This window comes from Phoxinus phoxinus, assembly GCF_949152265.1.
Source record: "Phoxinus phoxinus genome assembly, chromosome: 4".
Classification (NCBI taxonomy): Eukaryota; Metazoa; Chordata; class Actinopteri; order Cypriniformes; family Leuciscidae; genus Phoxinus; species Phoxinus phoxinus.
This window is the reverse complement of record NC_136879.1, coordinates 23,594,682-23,609,782: the sequence shown is the minus strand read 5'-3', so window position 1 is coordinate 23,609,782 and position 15,101 is coordinate 23,594,682. Positions and strand designations below refer to the sequence as shown.

At 37.1% G+C, this 15,101-nt stretch overlaps 1 protein-coding gene across 1 annotated transcript in view; it reads left to right on the top strand.

Moving 5' to 3' along the window:
* The first annotated feature begins 6,612 nt into the window (after positions 1–6,612).
* dchs1a (dachsous cadherin-related 1a) overlaps positions 6,613–15,101 on the top strand; it is a 92,482-nt gene continuing 83,993 nt past the window's right edge. The window contains exon 1 of the mRNA XM_079609640.1: positions 6,613–6,910. The gene's annotated coding sequence lies outside the window, so the exon portion shown is untranslated. The remainder of the gene's footprint in view (positions 6,911–15,101) is intronic.

Sequence of the window (15,101 nt, the reverse complement as noted above, 5' to 3'; positions counted from 1 at the left end):
GTCATTCATTATATGTATTTACCCCGGTAATAGCTTTTAGAAAATACGGCGGCTCAATTTTAGTGCCTCAATTTCTAGAGCCAAAGTAAAGCAACACTAAACAGGGAGTCTGTAAAAGTGTTCTCGTCTAAAGACGGAGAACAAAAAGATGACACGAGGGCTGGTATATGGTTCCCCTTGATTTGAGCCAGCTGTGAACCCATGTGCCGTTTGGGGTCTGGCTAAGGTTTTGTCCCCTGCTTAAATATACTTTGTCAACACATGCAGACACGCACACATACACCATTACTTGGTAATTTGGTAGTAAATATACATTTGAATGGCTTTGTTTACACTTAAAATTGGAATCTACCATTTGTGTTCAATCAGTGGATGAATGCAATACACTGTTTAGACCCCTTTTAAGACTAATGTAAAGATAAAAGGGCAGGTGTTGCCTTTTTTATCTACCCAGGCCACCATACTGATGTTTAAATATGTGTTTCCTGGTTTCAGTGTGTAGAAATAATGGTCCCAAGCTCAAATTTCCTTGTCATAAATAATGTTTAGGTACAAACTGCAGCTGGCTGTGTTTTTGTCTTTGTTACTAAAACGGGATGCTTGACCATGCACTATATTTCTGTATATTTCTGTACAAATCATTCAGTAATGATTTGAGTTAGATATAATTTGATATTCTTTATATTTCTTAATAACATTAATAATAGTTATATTTGAGTTTTGAGTTATTTTTTGAGCATTTTGTTTTGTTTTGCTTTGCATTATTTTGTTTAATTTTGCTTTGTTTTTTGTTTTGCAATTTATTTTGCATTGCTTTTTAATTGCTTTGCTTTGTTTGGCCTAGACTTGCTTCGCTTTGCATCATGTTTTGATTTGCGTTTTGTTTTGCTTTGCATTATATTTTGTTTTGCTTCACTTTTTTTTTTTGTTGTTGCTTTGTTTGGCATATACTTGCTTCTCTTTGCCTTGACCAGTTTTCTTTTCTTTTCTTTTCTTTTCTTTTCTTTTCTTTTCTTTTCTTTTCTTTTGCCTTGTTTAGATTTTTTTTGCTTTGTTTTTTGTTTTGCTTTGTATTATTTATTTATTTTGCTTTGGCTTTATTTATTTGCTTTGCTTTGTTTGGCCTAGACTTGTTTTGCTTTGCTTTGCCTTGTTTAGATTTTTCTTCGTTTTTTGTTTTGCTTTGCTTTGCTTTGCTTTGCTTTGCTTTGCTTTGCTTTGCTTTGCTTTGCTTTGCTTTGCTTTGCTTTGCTTTGCTTTGCTTTGCCTTGCCTTCATTTCCCTTTGCTTTGCTGGCAGTGATTTTGTATGTTTCAAGCTAATTTAAAACTGTAATTTTTGTTATTGTAACTAAATATTTTGTAAAAATGTTATTTCTCTCCAAAATCAAACTTCAATATTATATTTTATATTATAATAATTACCCACATGTGTTGTTTCATAAATTATTTTCTGATTCATAATTGTTTTACCTATTTATATTTAGCTGAAAAGCACATGATGACATTGTGACAGTATGCCCGACTATTTAAGGTTTAAGTCTACATATATTTGCGGTTGAATGCGAAACTAGATGGGTGCTTGGCAAGACTTTGGTGCATTCCGTTGTATAGTTAGAAAAGAATGAAATATAAACCAAGATCAAGCCTGTCTGGATCACACTGTATCCATTACATCAATTAAGCTAAAGTATTTTGACAGAGTTGTAAATCACTGCAGACAGTCCTGTTGAGATTGCCAGGGATGTGTCTCTCTGATATGACAGGGATTGTGTAAACAGACAGAAGAGCCGTCAAATAAGGGCCTCAAGCTGCATGTAAGGACCATTTTCTCTAAGGTAATATTAAAAAGAATAAAACTGAACTGTTTGTTAAAAAGTCTGATATGTTTAAACTTCAACTCATTACCTTTTCTGTACATGTCCACAAGTAACATCTAAATGTACCTCTTGTGATTTCACAGCAAGATGGGAGGGTTTCAGGCAGTCTCTTATGAGAAGTCGTCTCAAACACACCCGGCAGTGCTGTGGACCGCAGGGAAACTGGCCAAGAGAAGAGAAAAACAGTCAGTAAAGGGAGCCAATTTGAATGAGGTAAGTGACAGTTTGATGTTATGTGAAGGAACTCGACTAGCAGGTGCTTCGGAGGCTTTTTTAAACAGACATTTGAACTGCGTGGTAACAAGAGTCAAATAATTGACCAAATTAATTAGCTAAATGACTTTTCATGTTGCCTTGCAATAAATCTCTCAGTATATCATCACAAATCAATAGGCCAGACCACCGATCACAACTGACCCTTGCATAAGCGCACCAGCATAATTCAGACCACTGTCACTGAAATAGCCATGGTGGAGCAATTGCAAAGTCTGTGATTGTGTGATGTGGCCAAAGGACTGACCACAAAGTACTGCAGCAGATCCTTCAAAACATTACCTGGCTTTTCCACTCGAGCGGTTTATAAGCTAAAACGGGCAATATCCCTCAGTTAACAAACAATTGTGCTGTGCGCGTCTCGATGTTTGGGTGATAAATGCATCAGATGTGAACATTCGAAATAAGCAACAGAGTTTGTTTGGATTCCTTGCAGTAAAAAAACCAAGATGGCAATGGAAAAATGTTGTTGACAACCAGTAAGAGATGTAAATCAGCCAATATAAACACATTTAAACAGATAGCGAAGAATTCTTCTCACTGAATATGAGTTGGTTTTCTACATTTGATAAGGAATTTGCTTATATTTATGTGTTTGTGGAAAGTCGTTGAAATGTTTTTTTTTTTCCAGGAATGACAGTGGCATTGCAATGCGTTCAAAGCATCTTAACTGTGTTTCCCTGTGGTTTGCACTAAAGCTTCGAGACGGTTGTGCAGATTCACGAGAGCTCGGCCGTCTCCGCTACTTCTCTGACATGTTGGCTACATATGCTCCCCTGATAGATCATCCTAATCAGTGTTAGCATTGTGCAGACCGTAAACATTTCCAACGTGAGATTAATCTTTCAGTGTGTGTTTTGTATCTTGCTGTAGTTTGCTGGCGGCAACGTTAGACTGACGAATCTTTTCGTTTTTTCATAGTATCCTGTTTATGATGGTTCAGCTTTGAAATTAAAATTGGTGTGACAATCTATCTAAAAAATCTATATTAAGTCTATATTATTTATTTATTTCTCCTGTCAGCAGAGGGCCTGGATTGAATTCGTCTGATTAAAGCGGTTAAAAACAACTAAGACTTTTATTAACCCAAATTGCTTCAGAGGGACTGTGTTTGCAATTGACTTACAGTAAATTGCTTAGGATAAATGTCTGCTAAATTATACATTTTAATTTCCGCTTCATTTTATTCGGTCGAATCAAAGATGTTGTACTGAAAGTCCTTTTCTCTGCACCCATTACCCTGCCTTCTAGCATGCATCAAGCTGACATGTAATAAACATTGTAAACATGACCTCACTGTGCAAAGTGTAGTGTGCGAACTGCCATTAAAGTCATAATCCGAATCATACAGAGTAAAAGAATGACCCCGTCCCGCCTCAGTTTTAACATATTTACCCGCAAACAAATAAATACAACTGAATGACAGTTTTGAGCTCAACAGGAAATAACTGTGGTCGCTCAGACATCGTGAATCAACTACATGCTGAAAATGAGCTTATGGGTTTGCTTGGTCTTGTTTGCCTGATGGGTTCCGCTCCACCCAGATACAAATGTTCTGGTTTCTCTGCAGATCCCAATAACATTTAGTCATGTTGTAAACATTTAATTGAGAGTTTACCAAATTGTGGGCATACGTTCATTAGCTCAGATACATTCATAGCTGTTTTGGAGGCCATTTTTAACCTGGTGCACATACCCAGGGCTTCTCAGTGTTGACGTCAATTTGTAGGCTAGCTTGGGAAGCTATTTTGTTCCTTTGGGAGTTTATAATGGATTTTAAGCATACCAGTTTTTAATTTATGGGAAAAATAAGGTCTGTGGTTAACATTACTTGAAGATATAGTAATAGATGACACCTATTTATACAGCAAATGTGAATTTTGAAACGGTTTATGCTTTAAAAATGTAGATGCTAACAAGTACTACAGCTACCATAAGGATGGACGTGCTTGACCAAGTTAAAAAATGATATGATCAATAAGTTATGACAATTAACTCATCAAAATAAGTTAAGCAATTTTCAACTTAAAAAAAAAAAAAAAGTTATAGAAGATTCAACTAATTTTTTAAAAGTCAGTTTAATGTCATTTAATTTGAAATTACTTAAACATCCAAGTTGATTGTACTTAAAAATGTACAGTATACCAACTTTTTCTTGTTGAATTTTTTTGAAAAACAGTACTTTTATTGAGCGAGAATGCATTCATTTGATCAAAAGTGAGCGTAAGAACATTTATAATGTCACAAAAATTTCTATTTCAAAAAAATGCTATTCTTTTGAACTTTCTATTTAACAATATTTTCACAAAAAAATATTAAGCAGCACAACTGTTTTCAACATTGGAATGATTTCTGAAGGATCATGTGACACTGAAGACTGCTGAAAATACAGCTTTGTCATCAAAGGAATAAATTACATTTTAAAATATATTCGATTGTAATAATATTGAACTATTTTTGATCAAATAAATGGTGCGTATAAGAGTCTGACCCCAAACTTTTGAATAATTGTGTAAGCTGTAGAATAAAACAGGAAAGTTTCTTGAAGTAATGTTAACCACAGACTTATTTTCTTCTCCTAAGCTTATAAACTACAAACTGAACAGCTCTGTCGCCATGTATCGATAGTTACATCACCACTAAGTAAACATATTGTTAAGGAGTATAACTGAGTGAAACAAAAGTTTCTGACCTTGTTTCCTGTCCCCATAATAGTCAGATGTCTCTCAGCCATGTGCTACCGAAGGAAGAGCATCTATATCTTTATTTTCTTTCCCATCAGCACACATGAAAATTTGCAGGTTTTTTGGACTCGAGGGTGTATGAGACAGATTGTTCTTCATTTTTCAGCCTAACTGACTGCCAAGCCTGTCTTCTCCCTAAACTCCTTTCATATAAATAAACTAGATAGTATATTTTTTCAGGAAAACTTCATCTCCTGTCTAATGTATTTTTGTATAGATTTTGGCGTGGCCTTGTGATCCCATGGGCTCTTCGACATTATCACTTGATATACCATGTAGACTGCAGTACATGTCGCTTCTGAACATTCAGGTCGTTGTCAAGGTTTATTTGCACTCAATATTAAATATTAATTGATTCCAAACTATTTATGTATACATTCATGTTTTAAATAAAACTTGAAGTACTTTACCGTTATTTCTTTAAGAGGCTTTACACAAATTCACAACCAATGTTTGTTGCATGTGCTTTAGTATTTATTCTTGAAGCACTTATGAATGAGTTCACTTACTTACATTTTTTTAGTAAACCCGTTGCCTTCAAATTATAAAGTAAACAAACTTAATGGTTAATTGAAAAAAATTACGGTATTGGAACTCAACACTTCCACATTACTTTTTTTTTTTTTATAAAGCATGAAACAAGGCAACAGGTTTCCTCAATTTTTTTCAAGTTAAGTCAACTGATCACTTTTTACAGTGTAATAACAAAATATCTGACAATTTAAATAAGATGAATGGAACTTTCCATGATTTTTTTTTTCTTAATACACACTGAATGAGAAATCATCCAAGTAAGACTGCAGTGAGGTTTCCTACAAGAGGCTAAAATACATTTCTGATGGTTGTTTTGATACAAATATTTGGAAAGGTGTTTTGCACCATAATGAAACTATTGAGTAGGTTCTGTACAGTACAAGGTCCTTAGGAGTACTTTGCCTTTATCTGTGTCAAAGGGATTTATATGCAAACAGACAGTGATTTGTACTTTTTGTTGTCTCTTAGGATTGATGGGGTCAGAAAGTGATTCAAGGTCGTGGCTCCAGCTCTGCAGCAGATGAAAGTAAACGTCCTCCAGGGCGTTCAGCATGCTTCTCTTAGACAACCACCAGATGGGAGGAAGTCACATGACCTGACTGTTGTCTTGGCCTTCGCTCGCTCACTCTCACCCAGACCACATTGCAATTTGCAAACCTGTATGACAGATTTCTCAAGATTACTTTTTTTTTCTCCTTATATTTTTTGGATGTGTGTTTATTTTTGTCATGTCATGACTGTGTAGGCTATTATAGAATGGTTTTCATGGTTTGAATTTTATTCTCACTGGTAATATTTCTGAACAAATAAACAGTACTAAAAAGCGAAATTAAAAGTCTGTCGGGATGTAGGCTACAGATAGATAGATAGATAGATAGATAGATAGATAGATAGATAGATAGATAGATAGATTTATTAATTAATTATTTGATTAATTTAAATTTGGATTAAATTTAAAGACGTTATAAATTCAATTCCTTCTGAAAAAGACTGGTGGCACCAAAGTCTGAGCAAATCACGTCACAATGTTTTGGCTCGCTGTCGCCCCCGTTCGATGAGGTCACGCTATTACCACACTCTTGCACGTGCTTATGAATATTCACGCGGGAGTGGGATGGCTGTGGTGTCGAGTTTCAGTCAAGGAGGTTGAGAGCGTGTGTTGGAAGTGTGGATTCTGGAGTTGGATGCTGTTGCCGAGGCTGACGGACTGATTTCATCCTGTCTGCGGCGCTCAGTTCGGAGGACAGAGCCCTTTTGAACTGGTGCAGCGTATTCTGAGCTTGACAACAACAGGGGAAATACAAAAAACTGGAAATATACTAGTGGAAGTTATTGTGGCACGCGAAAGTTAACTTGTGGGAAGATGGATATAATCTAAAACGGATTTTTTTAAACGACATTTCATTTTTGGGTGGTTTTCCTGCAGTTGAACGTTGAAACAGACTGGATCTCTCTCATTGAAAAGCACGAACAGATGAGTGTAAGTGTTTAATTGACATTGAACTGAGATTTTATATACCATAATTAAGCGACAAAACTAAAACGCTTTCATCTTAGTCAACGCGCGCGCTTATGGCAAGCCGAATCAACATTTATTCCTTAAACTGAGAATCTATCTTGATCTTACTAATACTTATATTTTGTCTTGTAATAAATAGTCAAAATAAGCCAATAGCCTACTTACCCAATCTATCTAATAAGCCCATTCATTTGGACACTATTTGGACAATAGACTACTCGCTTAACTTGAACAGTTGGACTGTACCATAACTATTCCAGTTTTACTGTTACAAATAGTAGTAGCCTATTAAATAAAGCAACTGAGATAAAAAATAAACGATAAAAATGAGATAAACCCTAGTGTCTGATAGTGTAGAAGAGTAGGCCTTTGGATAACGAATAGATAGTCTAATTAAAGAACAAGACCTCCTGATTAGTTACTGGAAATAGGAAAGGTCCGGTCAACAATTGGAATATGTTATTAGTACAAAAATTACAAGATTTTTTGTGTGCAATTGGTATATTTACTATTTATTAAATTAATAGTAACTTAAAGATAGATACTAGAGTTTAAAGGAATACATGTTAACACAGCTTGCCATAGTCGCTTGCAGTGTATACTTTGTGGACTAGAATGGAAGCATAGCATAATGTCAAATTTAGTAGTTTTGCATGTTTGGGTCATATACATTAACAAAGATTTTTGATTTTTTCATTGCAATAGAGACATTTAAATCACTGCGGTTATTGAGCATTGTCGTAAGTTTAAAAGTCCATGGCCATGCATTCAGTTATACTGCAGTAGTGTTTCATGTGCAATCCAAAGCTTTGGTGAGACCATTGAGATGTCAAGAGAGAAGTTGTAATTCAGACTTGAGAAATTGTTTGTTTGAGTAGGCTAGCCTACATTGCATTTGTTTTGGGGCTTAATACATCTTCGGGTCATTGTTTGCATCTATATTTATGATGGTTATTATGGTGATTGTACATTTTATGGTGGTTTTTGTATGGTTATCGTAAATATGAACCGTATATGATGGTTATTGTAATCTTTCTGAAGTGGAAGTGCATGCATTGTTTTTGTTTCTTGTAGACGGGGTAGAAATGGAGGTTAGGCAACTCTAAAAAAATGTTTCTTGGAATGAATCAGACCTGCACCATACTGTTAGTAATTAATCAATGCATAATCTGACAATCTGTGATAATGCAGCTGATATTAATATCAATACTAAGTTAAGAGAGCTATTATATTTCTTAACCATGACTCACAATACACAGTAGAAGTCGGTAGGTTAAGATATTTTCTGTGGTTCACTGCTGCAGTATGACCACTGAGCTACAGTTATTTGTATATTCTGCACTGCTGTTTTTGATCAAGCCTAGTATTGGTGTAACCCATGTGCGGGCCGCAAAAGCCTCCCAAACGTTTCTTTTCATTGAGGGGGTGATTTGTATTGCATAACTTTAGTTCTTTGCTTTTGAGAATGAATTGGAGAATAGCCTACATAAAATGCCAGAGGAGCAGCTGTAGCAGCCTGTGAAAACCTTGAGGTGAACTTTATAAATCTCACCTCCAGTCCATAGAAAGCAGAAGGTTACTTATCAAACTAAAGAATTATCCCTACAAAATGTATGTATCTGATTTCAAATTCAACAAATAAAAGTGTTGCATCCATCCACTATATCCCATGCAACATTTTAAATTACAGTTTTAATGTATTTATTAATGTCACCCACATCCTGACTTCTCTTGGCCATTGTATCTCAGCTGATATTTTTGGCAATGTGTTGGACCTCAGAGGAAATCAGTTGCAGAATAACAGGGGCAGATGTCCAGTGGTCATTTATTTAACTTGGTTGACACGGCAGAGCATATAGATTTTCTCTCCTTGCGAGACATTCCTCTTAAATTGGTTGATCAGTGGAATTCTTTTGTTAGCCATAGAGAAGTGCTGTGCTTTTGTGTTGGTGACAGGCCGGGGTTCATCCAGACCGCATTCCAAATCTCCCTCTGAGGATGAGAATAATTCATATTCATCAAGATAATAAGGTTGTTTTCACTCATTCAGCTCAGTTGACTTCCATTTCTCTGGTTCGTTGGTTGCCAGTGCGATACTGCAGATATAAAGCTACTGTTTCCACCTCTCTCGTTGAATTTTGAGGCTATTAGATTTTATAACGCCCCGCCCATCACCATCCGTTTGCTAAACTCCACATGTTCGCAGTTCGCACTCACGGTTTTGGGATCTATCCATAAGATTAGTCAGTCACATCCCAAGCTAATTCATGTTTCAGTTTGTTCAGGTGAAGTCATGAGCTTGAAAATGAACCGTGTTCCTCACGCAAATAAGCAGACTGCATCAGGTCGTTTATAGTACTACAATGGTTTTTAAATAAGAACAACATGTTTGATTCAACAGCCACAATTAAACATTGTGAATCTAATAAATCAGAGATAAAACTAGAAGGCGACTGCGCTAGACAGGAAGTGTAGTTGATTCTGGAGCAAGCCGGGCTGAGGAAAGCTTTAGAGCTTGAACCATTTTTTATTAGTTTCTAGACTAAGTGAATGTATAAAGTTGGCTAAGAAAATAGCAGCAGAATTGATGTCTGACCCTCAGACAGAGCAGAACCAGATCGAATGCTGAAGGGCTTTCAAGACATTCCAGGGATTATGTCACCAGACTCTCGTCCCAATGGACGATCGGTTAATTTCTCCGTCCCTGACCTCGGACTGTCTTGGGTGAGCTGAGATCCATTCGGATGTTGGGGGGAAAAAAGCGGGGTCGTTGCGCAGTCACACACTCTTTACAACTTTACATCACTCTTGATCTCATCCTTTTGGCTCAGGAAAGGATTCTCTGATGATCAGACAGTTCCAGTACCTCTGCTGTGGTGTAGTTAAACCCATCCTTACAGGTCTCTGGTGGAGCTCTAAAACCGTAAGCAGTTGCAGCATCTGGTCTCCAGAGTGGTGTGCAGAGATTGCATGCCAGAGGGCTCTTGCCCCTCATCTGCATTTCTCATTAGGTTCTGAGTCTGTGTGTCTGTACACATGTCCTATAAAGCCATGTAGGGTCAGTTTGTGACCTCCTTGTGTTTACTGAAAAAATACCTTTGTGCCCTGCTGCTGGTTGTTTTTAAGGGGACTGCCACTGAAGTGTACAGTTTATGACAACTGTGATATGATAATGAACACCTGTTGCTGGGATTTTGCATAGTTACATGTTTGTTGCCCTTAGCATGCCTAATAATTATGGCATGAATTAAACATTAATTTAAACACAGAGATGGGAGATCATGCTGCGCACACACAAACATTCAAGAGCACAGAAACTTATCAACGCTGCCCTGCAACTTTTATTTAAGGTAGCCTATAGTTCACCCTAATATGAAAATATAGTTCACCCTAATATGAAAATTATGTCAGTCATTTACTCATTATTTTAAGTCATCATTTACTCATCCTGGTGTTGTTCTAATGCCTTATTTCTTGTCTTTTTCGGACTACAAAAGGAGAAAAAAAAATGTCTTGTTCTCGCTGGTACATATATTGGCAGTGAATTGTGACCAGCATGGCAGGATCAAGCTTTTAAAAAAAGATGCAAATTATCACAGAATAATCCCATGCGACATGTGCCAAATATTCCAAGTGTTCTGAGGGTATACGATAGTGTTTGGAGAAAAACAAATGGAAATTGAATGTATTATTTAACCAAAAATCCTGACCTTGGCCATTGGTGTTCTGTTCATGGCTATGCAACGTGTGCGTTCGTGAGACTCCACTAGAGCCGCAGTTCACTCCTTTTTGCCCAGAAAAAGCACACAAGTTGTGAGAAATCAAGACTAATAGATACATGACATAAAATGCAAGTATCCGTGTACTTTCTTTACTATCTCTAGACCGGAATTCCATTTGTCTGATGACAGTCTGTTCAGAATGACAGTTGACAGGTGTGAACAGAATGCAATAACTTCTTTTTACGACAAACACAAAGGATACGGGTACATGGACTGTGTTTCCTGTCGCGTGTTTGATAATCTTGATTTCTCACAACTTGTGTTTTGGACAAATTTTGCACAAAAGACCAACGGCCAAGGTCAGGAATTTCATTAAATAATACATAAAATTTATTTATTGTACAAAAAGTTACTTTTTCTCCAAACCATATCGTATACCCTCAGAACACTTGGAATATAGCATACGACGCGTGTCGCATGGGACCATTCTGTGATACTTGTGGGTCTTTTTTAAAAAGCTTGATGCTGGTTGCTATTTACTGCCATACTATGGATGAGTGTGAGCGATACATTTGAAAAAAAATTATCATTGTATGGTCCATAAAGGAAAGAAGGGCATATGCCAATATAACAACACCAGGGTGAGTAAATTATGACTTAAATTTTATTTTAGAAATATATAAGAAATATATCAGGTTTCGGAAGTAAAATGGTTTGTGAATGTTGTTTCGTGTTGATTTCTGTGGAATTCTTCAGATTTGCCCCCAAAATCGGTGCAAAAAAAAATCTGATGACAATGTATTTAGTAGCTGTCTTTCCAAGAGACTAAGACTTAGCCTAAGATAGTACATAAACATAAAATGGATAACTGTCAAAGTAGCATTTGTAATGGGCGTAACTTGAATCTCCTGAGGGACAGAGGAAGACAAAATATTGCGGCTATGGCTTGTACGTCTCAACCTGATATGGATTTGTTTGACTGTGGGTTCAACAACTCAAATATATATGGTTCTCCATATGGCAACAGGCATAACGGACACGATACCTCTCTTTGAAATGATCCGTAAATGGGATGGTACAGTCTGTGTTCAGTTAAAACTACACTCAGTAAATTTCATAAACTCTGTACTGAACTCATCCGCTTGCTGCAGCCAGATGTTTCCAATTTCGCACTGTAACCGAAGCTGTATCAGCTGGTGTCATGTTCAAAGGACCCAGCAGCACGTGTGGTTCTTTGTTTTCTTCAGCGCGCAGACCTCTTCCACAAACATTTCCACAAACACACTCAGCAGGTTGGAGGGTGTGGGAAAAAGATGGTCCCCTGAAGCCAGAACATCCTAAATGCTGGCCAAACCACGGCTGATAGGGCCTTGTTTTTTTCCCCCCATGGCTCAAGTGTATCTGATGTAGATTAGCAGTGCACGTATATGAGGCCTGCAGGTGGTTTTCTTCTTTCCCACCAGCTCCTGTGGTGCACATCTACCATGGCTTATGTTGGACTACTGTACTGAGAACGTGGGATCAGCTCAACTGTTGAGTAAAGGGATGGTGGCACAAAATGCAGTGTTTCCCATAGGATTTTGTGAATCTGTGGTGGGTGGACCTTGGTCCCTCTAGGGGGTCCGGGCGGGGGCATTTTTTGTAAATTTTAAAGTTTTTTTTTTTTTTACAAATGTTCATTCATCAATCGGGTGCACTTTGGTAGTTCAAAATTAAGAGCTCCAACCCATATTCAGTGTGCAAATCGAACAAAGAAAAAGTCATTTGACTTGTACCTGAACTTTAATGTCGACATGAAATCAAAATGGACCCTATTTACTTTGTTAGTCTTGTGGTGAACATTTAATCCGAGCAAGTTAATACACAGAAAAAAATAGTTTGCCGTGGTAATCTTTAATCAAAATTTAATAAGGTACTTCCGTTCTGGAATGCCATTCCTTTTCTGATGACGTCAGTTTGACGGCTTGGGTTGAAAACGCTTAACCACTACCCTCAAACCGTTACTCTGTTCAATATTCCGTTTCATTTGGAAATGCGTCACAACACTGGAGAAAAGTCGTTTGCAGCTTCCGGTTCACGGGGACTTTAAAGGAGTCTCAAACCTATTTTTAGTTGTGATATTGTATCAGTCTACATTACACTACAAAGGAATAATTTTATAACTTATTATCATTATTATGACAGTACGTAATAGCCATATATTGTAAAACAAATGCACTGAAAAATATTTCTATACTTGAAAGAGTTTAACGCGTAAGCTTTTATTTTAACGAAAACTGCCGTCAAAAGTCAAGCTTTTATTTTGACTGAACAAGTTTACAAACGCGTCTCATTACAAATCTAATGAAATACTGCAATCTTCAACTATGCAAGTTGGTGCCTGCTGCGTTTCCAAATGCACGCTAAACTCAGCACATGCACAGAGAGAGTTCACTGCATTCATTCACTGTGAACTTAGACGACGAGCTGATCACGTGCTGATCGGAATTAGAGTGTACTGGTTCTGCTGTATGTTTCTGGCTTCAACAAATAATCAACTCATTAGAATTACTTGTTTTTTAATCGGACTACACAGGTTGCGCTATTTGTATTTTATTAAATAAAAAAAAGAGTAATTTGTTCGGGAGTCGGTTCCTGCATTATTATTATCATTGTTTTATAAGGATCCGGTTCTGAATAAGAATCGGTTCTTGGTTCCCAACCCTAGTTATAGGCGCAGTGTGTGCGTGGGTGGTGTTTGCAGATCTTTAAGATACTCCATTATTGTAGATAAGTGCTTCAACATGAGGCTTCTCTTGCCAAGTCTCACTGGTTCTGAGTGATTTGCTCAAACACCCAGAAGTAGCATTGGAATTGATCACGATTGGCCAGGTTGGTTGTTTTCTTTGATTTCTTTTGATTATCTTGTAAAAGCAATAAAATATTAGGAAAATAATCCCAGTGTGACAGCATGTTTGCTTGAGATCAAATGATAGTCAACGTGAAGTTAATTTGGCCCAGCACTAAACATACTTTAAAATGGAAATATTTGAGTTGCCCAATGTTGAGATTGATGGTGTTACTTTATGGCTGCTTAGGGTTTCTTTTTTTTAGGTCTTTTTGGCTTTCAGGGCCTTTTCTCACTCATCATTTACACTGAAGGGGCCAATATACTGTATTGTCTTTACCTCATTCGCCCTCTCAATCTAACCAAAATGAACTTTAGAAAAAACATCATTCTTTAAAGCCGTGTTTGCAGTCATTACAGTCTTCCAGCGTGAGTGTTGTTTGAGGTGTCGTGAGCAACGTGGACGTCTTCCACTGGTTGGGAAAACGTTTTGGACATCGAGTGATAGATGATCAGTGTTGGTCTGGCCAGCTGTGGTTGTTTTCATCCCCAGCGTCTTGGCCAAAGTGGTTTCAGTGTTTAACAGAGCAGCTTCTTTGGGATTGTTTAACTCCAGTTTTCTGCTCTGTCAGATCTTTGGAACTGTTGTGTGGAATGAAAGTGTTGGCTAATGGAGGAAGGCTGCAACACTTGCTTAGAAATATTAGTGGTCTAGATACCCACAAATCTGCTATCTTCTCTTCTTTGGAATGGAAGATTATTATCATTTTTTTTTTAAGTACAAAACTGCAACCCACTTGGAAAAGGTGCTTGGAATCAGCAGGTGTGAACAGCTTGTAGACCATTATTAAATGTCATTGTGGGCATTGATTCTTTAAATTAGATAGGGCAGACTTGTTTTCACTTCATCTGTGTCAGATTTTGTCAAGAGATAGACTGCCTTGCACACAAAGTGTTTTCTTTTTTCTTCAAATGGGCCATTTTCTATAATTAAACCATGAGTCCTCTGTCATTTTAAGTGGTCTGGGTTAAACACATGACCCAGAGCGCTGGAAATATGCCCAAAGATGGAAAATTAGAAACAGTGATGTAACACCTCTAACATGCTATTATAAAAGTAGCAAAATATTAAGATATATGGCCAACGTCTTGAATGGTTTGATCTACCTACTATATAAATATAGTTTATGAATAATATGTTATAGTCAACTATTATATTTAGATTTATGAGGAGAGAGAAATACTCTTGGATTCAGAGGCATTCAATGCAAGAATAAGAAACTTTTGGACAGAATAGCAGTTGTCTAGGTTCGTTTGCTGTGGTACATGTCCAGCCCTTTGGAGGTCTGCTCCAGCCGTTAGTAAAAGTGGCAGTGTCCGTTGAACATATCTGTGTAACTTTCTTTCAGCCTTTGACAATGTTTTGGACATTGCCTCAATGTCTGGAGAACAAATCATAATCTTTTTGTTCACAGTCGAATTTTTAATTTTGAAACCAAAAAATGTCCACACAAGGACAGGGGTTTCGGATATTGCCATCTTTGTGGGGATATTTTGTCCCCATAATGTAGGGTTTACCCGGACCACACACACACATAGACTT